Source organism: Phyllobates terribilis, unplaced genomic scaffold, assembly GCF_046119375.1.
Source record: "Phyllobates terribilis strain yellow unplaced genomic scaffold, ASM4611937v1 Scaffold_2__4_contigs__length_985480577, whole genome shotgun sequence".
NCBI classification, from domain to species: Eukaryota; Metazoa; Chordata; class Amphibia; order Anura; family Dendrobatidae; genus Phyllobates; species Phyllobates terribilis.
Genome location: NW_027362762.1, coordinates 147,905,470 through 147,918,340, shown reverse-complemented (window position 1 = coordinate 147,918,340; position 12,871 = coordinate 147,905,470). Strand labels below are relative to the sequence as shown.

General features: G+C 45.7%; 1 long non-coding RNA gene across 2 annotated transcripts; it reads left to right on the top strand.

The window, feature by feature from the left end:
* Window positions 1-10,336: 10,336 nt before the first annotated feature.
* LOC141250453 (uncharacterized) lies at window positions 10,337-11,544 on the top strand. 2 transcript variants are annotated; one of them, XR_012312676.1, is made up of 5 exons: window positions 10,337-10,720; window positions 10,868-10,979; window positions 11,058-11,153; window positions 11,231-11,302; window positions 11,382-11,544. It is a non-coding gene; the product is annotated as an uncharacterized lncRNA (long non-coding RNA). The 2 variants fall into 2 exon arrangements; XR_012312681.1 differs by having other exon boundaries at window positions 10,859-10,979.
* Window positions 11,545-12,871: the final 1,327 nt, after the last annotated feature.

The following is a 12,871-nucleotide window of genomic DNA, read 5'->3' as shown; positions in this document are numbered from 1 at the left end:
CTACACCATCAGGTCCAAGAGCTAGCTAAGAGCGTTGCTGCGCTAACCCGAACTGTGCAGTCTTTACAGGTTTCCACCCCAGGGAAGATCCAGCTGGCATCCGGACCGGAGGACATCCCGTGGCGTCGACCAAGGAGGACCCCACCGGCCAGAGGAAGACCCAGTGACCGATACAGCGAGGACGGACGACCCATCTGCCGCCGCTGCAATCAACCCGGACATATGGCAAGGTACTGTTCTTTAAACGGGCACAACCTGGGGTAGAGGGCCAACCCCCAGGAAAAAGATCACCAGGCCCATCGAACTGGCGCGACAGATATGTGGGAGGACGTCCAGTCTTGCCTGTGGTACTGGATGGCATTCCCATGAGTGCCCTACTGGACACCGGGTCACAGGTCACCACCATCCCGTACGTGCTCTTTAAGCAGTACTGGAATGACTCGGATATTACCCGCTACCCTGACGACGACTTGAGTATCATCGCCAGCAATGGCCAGCCCGTGCCACAGATCGGATTTAAAGAGGTGACCATCAAAATCGGTAGAGTCGAACTGGCAGCACAGGGACTGATCATTGTAGATATTGACAAACATGAGAGTCACCCAAAAATAACTCTAGGAACTAATGTAATTGAAAATTGTCTTGCAGAGGTGATTTTCCTTTTACAGCAGGTTGCCAAGAACGCCAGCTCCGGCGAGCAGCGGGTGCTCCAGAAAGAGATCCGGGCACTGATGCGGCGGCAACAGGTGGAACTCTCCGGCGGTGAGATTGGTAGCGTAAGAATGTGTGACCCTTTTCCTATTGCCATGCCCCCAAAAAGTGAAATGATGATTTGGTGCCGGGCAGCTATTGGTCTGAGAGGTAGGGATTACCAGGCAATGGTAGAACCAGTTTACTCAGACAGTAGGCCCACCATTTTGACAGCACGGGGGGTGGTTGATGTACGCCATGGGAGGGTGCCCGTTCGCATAATAAATATCGGGGAGAGGGAAGTGTACCTGCCCCGGTATGCCACGCTAGCCAAATTATATACCATTAACCAAAATTCTATACAATCTGTGGAACCCTTGCCTCCATCTCACCCGGAGGAAGGTAACGGCTCTAAGAAAAACATGGAGGACTGGTGTCAGCAACTACATCTGGGTACTGACTCCACTCCCGCACACCAGAAACAAGGAGTCTATCGGGTGGTTCAAGAGTACGAGAGAGTGTTCAGTAAACACCCGTTAGACTTCGGGCGAGTCAAGTGGGTAGAACACCACATCCCCACGGGAGACCATCCTCCTATAAAAGAGAGGTATCGACCCGTACCCCCTGCCCACTACCAACACGCCAAGGGGATGCTTAGAGACATGAAGGAGGCTGGGGTGATCAGGGATAGCTGTAGCCCCTGGGCAGCTCCACTAGTCTTAGTCAGAAAAAAAGACAACACCTTGAGGATGTGTGTAGATTACCGGAAAATCAACCGTATCACACACAAGGATGCGTACCCCTTACCAAGGATAGAGGAGTCATTGGCTGCTTTAAGATCTGCTAACTTCTTCTCTACCTTGGATCTCACTAGCGGGTACTGGCAGGTTCCTGTAGCAGAGGCGGACCGGGAGAAGACCGCATTCACCACCCCGATGGGACTTAGCGAGTTCACCTGCATGCCGTTCGGACTCTGCAACGCACCAGGAACCTTCCAACGACTAATGGAGTGTTGTCTGGGCCACAGAAACTTCGAGACGGTCCTGTTGTACCTGGACGATGTCATCGTATATTCCAAGACGTATGAGGACCACCTGAAACACCTGGCGGAAGTGTTCGAAGCTCTGGCGAGTTACGGCCTAAAGGTGAAACCCTCCAAGTGTCACCTCCTGAAACCAAAGGTGCAGTACCTGGGACACGTGGTGAGCGCTGACGGAGTGGCTCCCGACCCTGATAAGATCACCGCAATTAAGGAATGGCCAAGCCCCTCCAGCGTAAAAGAAGTGCGGCAGTTCCTCGGGTTGGTAGGCTACTACCGAAGGTTTATTCCCGGTTTCACCAAAAAGGCAGCACCTATGCAGGACCTCCTGATAGGCCAGTCCCGGAAGGCCAAGAACCAGAAGCCGCCCTTCAAATGGGAGGAGCTGGAAGAAGAGTCCTTCCGCCAGCTGAAGATGGCCCTCACGGGGGACGAAATCCTGGCGTACCCGGATTATAGCCAGCCCTTTATCCTCTACACCGACGCCAGTAACATCGGGCTAGGAGCCGTACTGTCCCAGATCCAGCAGGGGAAGGAACGAGTAGTCGCCTACGCCAGCCGAAAACTGCGACCCACCGAAAGGAACCCCGAGAATTACAGCTCATTTAAGCTAGAGTTCCTGGCCGTAGTATGGGCAGTCACCGAGCGCTTTAAGCATTACCTCGCTTCTTCCCGGTTCACCGTGTACACGGATAACAACCCGTTGACACACCTGGACACGGCAAGACTCGGTGCCCTGGAGCAGAGGTGGATGGCCCGTCTGTCCAACTACGAGTTCACAATCAAATACCGGGCCGGACGCTCCAATACCAACGCGGATGCCCTGTCCAGGATGCCCAACCTGCCGGACGAAGGAGAAGATCCGGAGGGACTGGAAGAAGTTGAACTCCCTGCGTTCCACCGTCATGGGACTATCCAGTATTCCCACCGGGTAAGGAGTAAGCAGGCTGCTACGTTGAACCCCTTACCTCACTACAACTGGGCGGAAACGCAAGACAGCGACCCTGCCGTCCGACTGGTGAAGGAGATGCTGACTCGCCCGGAGGCTTGCCTTGAACCAGACGCTCCGGAGGAAGCCAAACAACTATGGGCAGAGAAGAGTCGACTGTTCCTTTACAAGGGGAAGTTGTGCCGCAGAATGGTTAACTCCCGGACGCATGAACTACTCTGGCAAGTAGTGGTGCCACGAAGAGACGCAGCCATGGTGATGGAGGCATACCACGACGGAGCTGGACACTTCGGGTGGAAGAAGCTGGAGTTCCTGCTGCGCGAGCGATTCCACTGGGTAGGCATGAGGGGAACCATTGAGAAGTGGTGCAGAGACTGTGGCCCGTGCAACCTGAGAAGGAAGGACCGTGCCAGCCAGAAGACTCCCCTGCAGTCCATCGTCACCCGGCAACCGTTGGAACTGGTAGCCTTGGATCATGTAAAACTGACCCCAAGCAGAAGTGGCTACGTCTACGCGTTAACCATCGTGGATCATTACTCCCGGTTCTTGGTTGTCGTCCCCGTCAAGGACTTAACGGCTCAAACAGCAGCTAGAGCCTTCCAGCAGCACTTTTGCCGTCCACACGGGTACCCGGACCAAGTGCTGACGGACCAGGGACCTGCCTTTGAAGCGGAGGTCTTCCAGGAATTCTGCAATCTGTATGGCTGCCGGAAGATAAGGACGACACCCTACCATCCGCAAACTAATGGACTTTGTGAGAAAATGAACCAGGTGGTAATGGATCTTTTAAAAACGTTGCCCCTGGAAGAACGCAGTCTGTGGCCTGAGAAGTTGCCCGATCTGGTGGACCTATACAACCACATCCCGGTAGGTTCCACCAACTGTACCCCGGCTTACCTAATGAGGGCAAGACCTGGTAAGTTACCTGTTGACCTGGAAATGGGAGTCCTGACACCCGAGGACACTTCACCAGAAACAGACTGGGACACAGAGAGGCAGCAGCAGTACCGGAGAGTACAGGAGAGCGTGGAGCGAAGTCTCTGTCAGGCTAGGGAAAGACAAGAGAAAACTTACAACCAGTATGCTCCCGCTGTTCCCCTGGTACCCGGAGAGCAGGTCTTGAAGAGGAAGAGACGGCTCCACAAGTTGGACGACCAGTGGGAAAAGGACCCGTACACCGTACTGCCCTCAAGCCACGAGAACCCGAAGGTTTGTACCATCAGTAAAGACGGAGGGGAAACCACAGCTATTGTATCCCGGGACCACCTGAAGAAGTGTCCCGAACAACTGAGGAACCCTGAAGAGGAACAAGAAGACCATCGACCCGTAGAGGAAAGGGAAGATATGGTTAGTACTGTGCTCGGGGACTTCCCTCGGTCTTGGACTCAAGTCAATGGTGCAGTTGTGGTACCCGTACTCACCTTCCTCCAACCAGCATCCCAAGCACCTACGGAGCAACAGGTAGAGCTGGAAGAACAGCCGGTCCAGGAGGCAGAAGACCCCACACCCGCAGACCAGGAGGATCAACCCTCTGCTTGCAGTGAGCCTGCCATATCCCTAGTGAGCCAAAGAGCCGGTAGACAGCTGCCCAGTTTACCCTTGACAGCTCCTACACCCTGTAGTTCAGGGCTAGGCAGTCAGCTCCGTAGGTCCACTAGGGCCACTAGAGGCCAGTTACCCGCACGGTGGAGGATTTGAAGTGTATAAATTGTTTTATTTATGTTTACCTGTGTATTGTTGCTTGTGTATAATTTTGTGTTTCTAGTTATTTGTAGGAGTCCTTGGCGGATGTACCGGGAATCCTTGTACATAGTTGGAGCGTAACCCAGGACGGACTAGAGACTGTTAAGGACTCGGGGTAGGACAAACCCCTACCTGGTTACGTCTCCCTGTTTTGGTGAAATGGACACCTTGCTTTTCTTCAAAGACTGCACCCGGTTACGGACATGCCGTAACCATCTTTATATGTTTTTCTTATTGTATTATTATTGTTTTTATCTTGTTATGTTTTTCTAAAATATGTTTAGTCCCGGAGTACTAAATTTCACTAGGGGGGAATGTGACACCCCAGGGGTCTGGTTGCCACAGTGATAGAGATGTTATGTCTGAGAGCAGGTGGGAGGTCCTTTGGTCAGGGATCCTGTGCATGCCACACCTCCTGCCCAGTCTTGGGAGGGGAAGAACTTCCCCTATATAAACCCGGGGCTGAAGCAGGGTTAGGAGTCAAGGAGAGTAGAGACAAGAAACAGTCATAGGAAGAAACAGCAGAAGCTCAGTGGGAGCAATACTACTACGAGTCAGGGGCTGGCAGCTGCAGAGCTCGCCCTGACTGAGAAGCTTCCTTACCGGACCCGGCGTCCGAGGCTGTGGGGACTAACTCTTACCCAGCAGCAGAAGCCGACCGGCAGGGGATTTCAGGTCCTCTGGCCCAGAAACCCGAAGGCACGGTCACACGCGAGGGACCAGCACCGCCATCGTGGAGCGGAAGCCATTAGAAGGCCCCGAGTCACCGGCCATACGGGTGAGCACCACACGGTACACTCAGGGACGTGGGCTACTTATATCCGCTTCTAGCAAGGTAGCCAGAAGAGTACAGTCAGTTTGGGAGGCCTACAACTCCGCCTGGCCAGGGGAGATCCCATCTGCTCAAGGACTGACCAGGCCCCGTTCGCTAGCAAGTACTCCGGGAGGGTCTATCGTTGTTACCAGTAAAGACCCTGAATTACACCGCACCGTCTCTGAGTGGTTCCTGCTACCCCCCATCTTCCACGTCGGCTGCCCTGAGGCCATACTCCTCCCGTTGGGGGTTATACTATCACGCTGCACAATTCTACACCGGCCTCAGCGGTCTGCCCTGCAGCGGCATCTCCATAGCTGCAAATCAACGGGTGGCGTAGTCGACACTCAAATAACATCTATCAAGACTGCCACACACTGAGTTTGACTCCCTGGGCACGGACCGGGTCCCCGCCACTCGGAGACTACAACCCTCATCTGATCCGGTTCCGGGTAAGCCCCCGTGCGCGGGACGCTGCGCGACACAGCAGGCCCAGGGGCGCGTCAAATACACACGAGATCTGGGAGATAATAGTAGGACAAGGCAGCTTGACTGAAGGGAAGCAGAAGCAGAATACTCCAGCAAGGAAGCCAGCACCTGAGCCGGGTTTTAAACAAACGAACAGGAATTAGGGCATACAAAAACAGCAAACTCCATCTTAACAAAGGGCAAAATATTCACAAGGTTACCTAGAAAACCCGGAATACTGACACCACATGTGCACTCCAAACAGTAAATTACTCCAACTGAAGAGCAATTTAAATGTTGATATATGGTAAAGTTTTTTCCAAAGGCATCCCTAAAGGATTTCATAGGGGTCAGAATTTGACAGGCCCTGCATAATTTGCAGGGGAAGAAACCCGGATCCCTTACATTTACAGCTCTATTATTACAAAAAAAGGGTCTTAAGGGCGCTTGTGGGTATAGTTAAGTTAACCTGCAGCACGTAGTAAGGGGCACCATATACCACATAAGCATAAAACCTAAAATAAACGAGATCTACTGCGCTGGTATACTCACTTTAAATGACACGAGAGGTTAAGGAGATAAAAAATATATTTTTATTTTTATTCATACAAAAGCTAGTTAAAATAAGGATAAAATATGAGGCTAAAAATTCCCAGAAGAAGCGAGGTTCAGTGGAGGAATATGAGCGAAATATCAGTGGATTATTCTCGGTATGTCCAGGACGTACAGGTACCTGTGAAGGGTATATATACTATGGTAAGTATAGGAATAGTTGGCGGATTATCTTATTAGTATATAGAGATTTTAGTTACCTGAAACGTAATTAGGTGGTGGAAGAGTAATCACATATGGATGCCTCTGGTTAGTTCTCTTGAACCTGTCAGCTGTGAGTAAAAGAAGGGGGGCTAATTATTAAGAGACAGGGTATTACCACGTTTAGAGTTTGAGTTGGGTATTTTACCTGTATAGTAGAAATCTTAAATAAGTGGAGGGGTCTGTATATATCTGGTAGGATTAGGGGGTTACTCCCCTGGGTTATTGCAGAGACTATAGGGTACTATAAAATGGAAATAGAAAATTAAAATCCAATATCTTTAAATACTTCAGTAGATCCGGAAACTACCAATCAATATGAGTGACCTCTGGACTCATAGAACTGATAGAATCCAAAACATCCAAAAATTTTTTAACATACGACAAGAATCCACTAATTCTCTCCCTACAGGTAACTTAGATCATATTAAAGAATCGCTCAAAATATTGGAGCAATTACTACTAAAAGAAATGCGTGACCTATGGGAAGTGGCTACACTGGAAAGATATTTGACCTATGACACATTTCCAGCGGGTTTATGTGTCACAAAACCTCTATCAGGAGACATAGGTGATCCAACAACCCTAACTGAGTGGGAAGACATGTTTAAATCTTTCTCTAAACAAGCTGTAATATTCATTATAGAGAAAAGGAAACAGCAACTTATGGAAAGTAAGAGTAAAATCTCTAAACTATTTCGAACCATTAAACCCCACCAGAACCACCCAGCTATTATCAAATTATCTAAAAATATTATAAATAGAATAGATAATAAAGAGCAAGAGATCATTGAAAGGAAACGCAAAAAATTTGGCAGGGACTGCATCCCTGAACCCACTCTAAGTGCATTAATTACAGAGAATGGTTATAAGATCATTGACCAAATAGATGCCAGTCCAACTAGCCCTATAACCAACCCAGAAGACTTCTCTATACATTCAACTCCTGAAGATGATAACCAACGCAACATCACCCCAAGGAATAGAGAAACACCTAATAACCAGGAACCAGATCTAAATAATATCGGGACCCCTATTTCTATTCACAATAGATACAGGGCATTACATAACATAGGAGAATCACCTCCTCTCCCCCTCCTCTCTTCCCCTCCCTCTCCCTCTCCTCCTCCCCCTCCCCCTCACCCCCTTCTCTCCTTACCCTCTACATCTACCCACTTGCCCTCTCAAAATACTATCAATCATATTAATACCGATACCAGGCCCAAAGATAGAAATCCCCAACATCCACAAGTTAGAAAAAGACCTACTACCACGGATTTTTTTCGTGTGGCCAATCGAGGAAACGTCAGAGGGGCTGTAGGGGGAGGAAATTCGCCAAAAAGAAAAAGATACAATCTCAGGAATTAAACACAACAAAAACTACATCAATTTTTAATTTAAGTCAATACATTCTCCAACCAAATGAAATACAACTATTAAATAAGGGGTTAAAATATGCCCCATCCACAAAATTCAATAAATTTGATGCCTTCATAGGAGTAAAAAAATTCATGCGTAATCTAGCTCTTAAAAAACATTTTCTCAAGAAAAAAACATGTCCAACTACGTTTTCTACATTTTCTACATCTGCAGATTCTATGTTTATACACACAGATCTAAAGAAAAAATCTAATTTTCACCCTATCCATGAATATTCAGAATCAATGGAAACCTTCCAAAAAAATGTCGTGGATGATATTAGAAGAATTAGTGAGAAAAAATGCATGAGGTTTAAAAATAACCTCAGCAACAAGGAACGCACAGCAATGCATAGTTTGGCTAATAACGAAAGTATCGCCATACGCCCAGCGGACAAAGGAGGAGGCATAGTAATTCTGGACTACTCGCAATATCATGCGGAAGCTATGCGACTTCTCAACGACACCCGTACATACGAACTACTAAAAGAGGATCCTACTAGAGAACATCTAAGAGAAATGAAAGTTCTCCTTGAAAAAGGCCTCAATGAAGGTTTCCTAAACAAAAATGAGTTTGATTATATACAGACCCTTCACCCCAGAACACCAATCTTCTATCACCTCCCTAAAATACACAAATCCCTAGTGAACCCCCCAGGTAGACCTATTATATCCGGTATCCAGAGCCTCACCTCTAATCTTTCAAGATATGTGGATCGCCATATCCAATCTTTAGTACCACAATTACCTGCCCACTTGAAGGACACAAAACATGCTCTTCAATTGCTAAGCCAAATCCAATGGCAAAAACATTATATCCTAGGTACATTGGATATTACCTCCCTCTACACGGTGATTCAGCATCACAAAGGCTGTGAAGCCACTACTTTCTTTCTAAAAAAGCTAAGTAATATACCAGACACACAAATTCACTTCATAGAGGAATGTATGTACTTCATTTTGAATCACAACTCTTTCAAATATGGTAAGAACTACTATACCCAGAGGTGGGGTACCGCTATGGGTACGAGATTTGCACCTAGTTATGCAAATTTATATGTGGGTATGTGGGAACATTCTAACATTTACCCAGAAGGACACCTACGTTCTAACCTAGTCTTATGGCGTCGGTTTATAGATGATATCCTCTTCATCTGGTCAGGCAGCCCACCAGCCCTAGACCAATTTTTAGAGGATATTAATCAAAATGAATACTTCTTGAAATTTACTGCCTCCATTAGCAAAGAACAGGTTAACTTCCTGGACTTAAACATCTTCATTGATAATGAACAACTATGTACTAACACCTTTTTTAAGCCCACGGATACAAACGGATATATCCATCTGGATAGTTGTCATCTACCCAGATGGCTCTTAAATGTACCAAAGAGTCAATATGTAAGATTACGCAGGAATTGCTCAAAAACATCAGATTTTAACGAAGAGGCGAATCTCCTTACAGATAAATTTATTGTCAAAGGGTACCAACAAGACTTTCTACAAAAAACCAAAAATCAGATTAAAACAATTCCACGCGGCCAACTATTAATAACTAATAACTCCAAAAATACGAACCGCCCCATACGTATGGAACCCACACTGGAAGTGCCCATTATTACCACCTACAACTCCAACTCTAATATACTTAAAACTATCATTAAAAAACACTGGGACATTTTAAAGGATGATAAGATAATTGGGGATTTGATACCTCCATACCCCCAATTTATTTTTAAGAAAGCTAAAAACATTGGCATAAAAGTGGCACCTACAATCAAAAATCCACAGCCCCTCCACACAACAGATACTGTGGGCTTCTTTCCATGTAGAGACTGTAAAATATGTAAAGCTCTACACACAAAAAAACAAAGCCACATCTCTCATGGACTTATAAAATTCCCCATAAAAGACCAGATTACGTGCACCACTAAAGGTGTGATATATGGGTTAAAGTGTCCATGTAAAAAATTATATGTGGGACGGACCATACGGGCTCTCAATAAAAGGATCAGTGAACACGTTAGAAATATTAAAAACAAATTTGAGGGACATCCCCTATCCAAACATTTTAAAGATAAGCACAAAGGATCCATAAAAGACATGGAAGTTATAGGGATACAGATTATCCAAAAAAACTGGAGGAATGGCAATTACATTAAACAAATGTCTAAAAAGGAAACAGAATGGATATTTAAGATGGACTCTTTGAGGCCAAAGGGCCTAAACACCGGAATTGAACTTTTTGCCTTTAATGATAATTAACCACAAATACCTCCCAGAAGCTTTGGCGGGTATATAATGAGAGCAGTGAGAATCATGACCATCCCTGAGGAAGGATACCGTAGTATCCGAAACGCGTAGGAAGTTTGGCCTCTCCTGCTCTCCGTCTCCCAGTCACGTGACTAGTAGGACCTTACGCTACGCAGGTCCTACTGAGATCATCATCTTTCTTTTCTCGGGTGCTGCACGCAGGTGCCGGAGTCTCCGGCCGGGACTCCGACGCCCTCAGCTCTGACATCCAGCAGTCCCGTCCCCACGAAGCAGGCATTCTAACCAGGACGCCGACAAAGATAACAACTCCAGCAGCACGTGCCCATCCGGGACTACACGTGCACGAACGACAGACTCCACCGCCCCAAGGAATTCTTATCAGCACCACTGTTGAAAGAAACAGCTTTAAAACACTTACCAGCGCTCTCTACCTCTTGCTACAAACCAGGATTTTTTCTATACAGCTCAACCTACTCCAAAGCTGATGCTTTTTCCATCACACAGAGCCAATAGTGGTAAGACCTCTCATTTTATTGCAGCAGTACGTACTCTATACATATATATATATATAAGAGATCATTTTACTTTTCTTTTTACCTATGAGTACTGTATTATAATAGTTATTATTTATAATAACCACAATTGACACACAGCTCCCCTAGGTGGTATAACTAATCTTGATGACTACACTAGTCTGGATGACTATACTGTGACTACATCCACCACCATTGGACAACTACTACCCTCTAGATCCACAAAACTACTTCCCTACGGGTAAGGTAAACTGTGATAAGTGTGCTATTTAGATTTATATACGTTTTAACGTTTTAATTTTCTATTTCCATTTTATAGTACCCTATAGTCTCTGCAATAACCCAGGGGAGTAACCCCCTAATCCTACCAGATATATACAGACCCCTCCACTTATTTAAGATTTCTACTATACAGGTAAAATACCCAACTCAAACTCTAAACGTGGTAATACCCTGTCTCTTAATAATTAGCCCCCCTTCTTTTACTCACAGCTGACAGGTTCAAGAGAACTAACCAGAGGCATCCATATGTGATTACTCTTCCACCACCTAATTACGTTTCAGGTAACTAAAATCTCTATATACTAATAAGATAATCCGCCAACTATTCCTATACTTACCATAGTATATATACCCTTCACAGGTACCTGTACGTCCTGGACATACCGAGAATAATCCACTGATATTTCGCTCATATTCCTCCACTGAGCCTCGCTTCTTCTGGGAATTTTTAGCCTCATATTTTATCCTTATTTTAACTAGCTTTTGTATGAATAAAAATAAAAATATATTTTTTATCTCCTTAACCTCTCGTGTCATTTAAAGTGAGTATACCAGCGCAGTAGATCTCGTTTATTTTAAGCTCTATTATTACGTTTGAAGTAACTCGAGACCAAAAGGTTAGAGATAGATGTGGTTTTCCAATATCCTATTGAGGCCTTTGGTGTAAGATATCGATCAAGATCTCTATCGGATTTTAAAATCCCCCAGTGTTTATTAAAGATGTTAATCATAATTTGCCAATCTTGATGATATTCGGTTATAAATCTCAGCGTATCATCCTGATCTCGAATCTTCGGGATCAAAAGATCCTTCCTCTCCATCCTTAAGGCAATGTTATATGCCTTTTTGATTGATTGTTTAGAGTAATTTCTTTCAGAAAGTCTCTTCCTCAGTTCCACTGCTCTCAATTTGAACCCTTCAAAGGTGGAACAGTTGCGGCGTAACCGCAAGAATTCCCCCTTGGGAATGGCTTTGATGGTTGATGGTGCATGTGCACTTCTAGCATCCAAGATGCTGTTTGTGGCAGTTTCCTTTCTATATAGATCTGTTTGGATCCTGTTATCCAGGTCTCTGTATATCATAATATCCAAAAATGGAATATGATCCCTATGGAAAGAGAGAGTTAACTTCAAGTTAAGTTGATTATCATTAAGGATGTTAACAAAATTAATTAGGGTATCTGCTGTGCCCCCCCAGATAATAATAATATCATCTATGTAGCGTTTGTACAATACAATCTGATATATATAGATAGACATATTCTCTGCAAAGACGAACTCTTCTTCCCACCATCCCAAGTATAAATTTGCGAAAGTGGGTGCGACCGCCGCCCCCATTGCGGTTCCCCGCATTTGTAGGTAGAAGCGTCCGTCAAAAACAAAATAATTTCTTTTTAGAATAAACTTCAAAAGAGAGAGAACGAAATCTTTTCGTGTTGGATCAAGGTCGTGATTTCTAGATAAATAAAAATCAACGGCCTTGCATCCACTATCCTGATGTATACAAGTATATAAACTTTCGACATCACATGTCACAAGTAGTTCTTGCTGGTCAAGTTTACTGCCCTCAAGTTCTTGTAGAACTTGCATGGTGTCTCTGGTATAGGAGGGAAGATCGTAAACATATCCTCTCAATTCCTGATCTACCCATTGATTGGCTTTTTCAGTCAGGTTACCTATACCAGAGACAATGGGTCTTCCTGGTGGGTTTCCAAGGTCTTTATGGACCTTGGGTAGCATATAAAATGTTGCTACTCTTGGGTGTTTAACCGTCAGGAAGTCCCTCTCACGTTTCGTGATAGCTCCACTGTCAAATCCCTGGGTTATTAAATTAGTGTATTCTTCCAGGAAC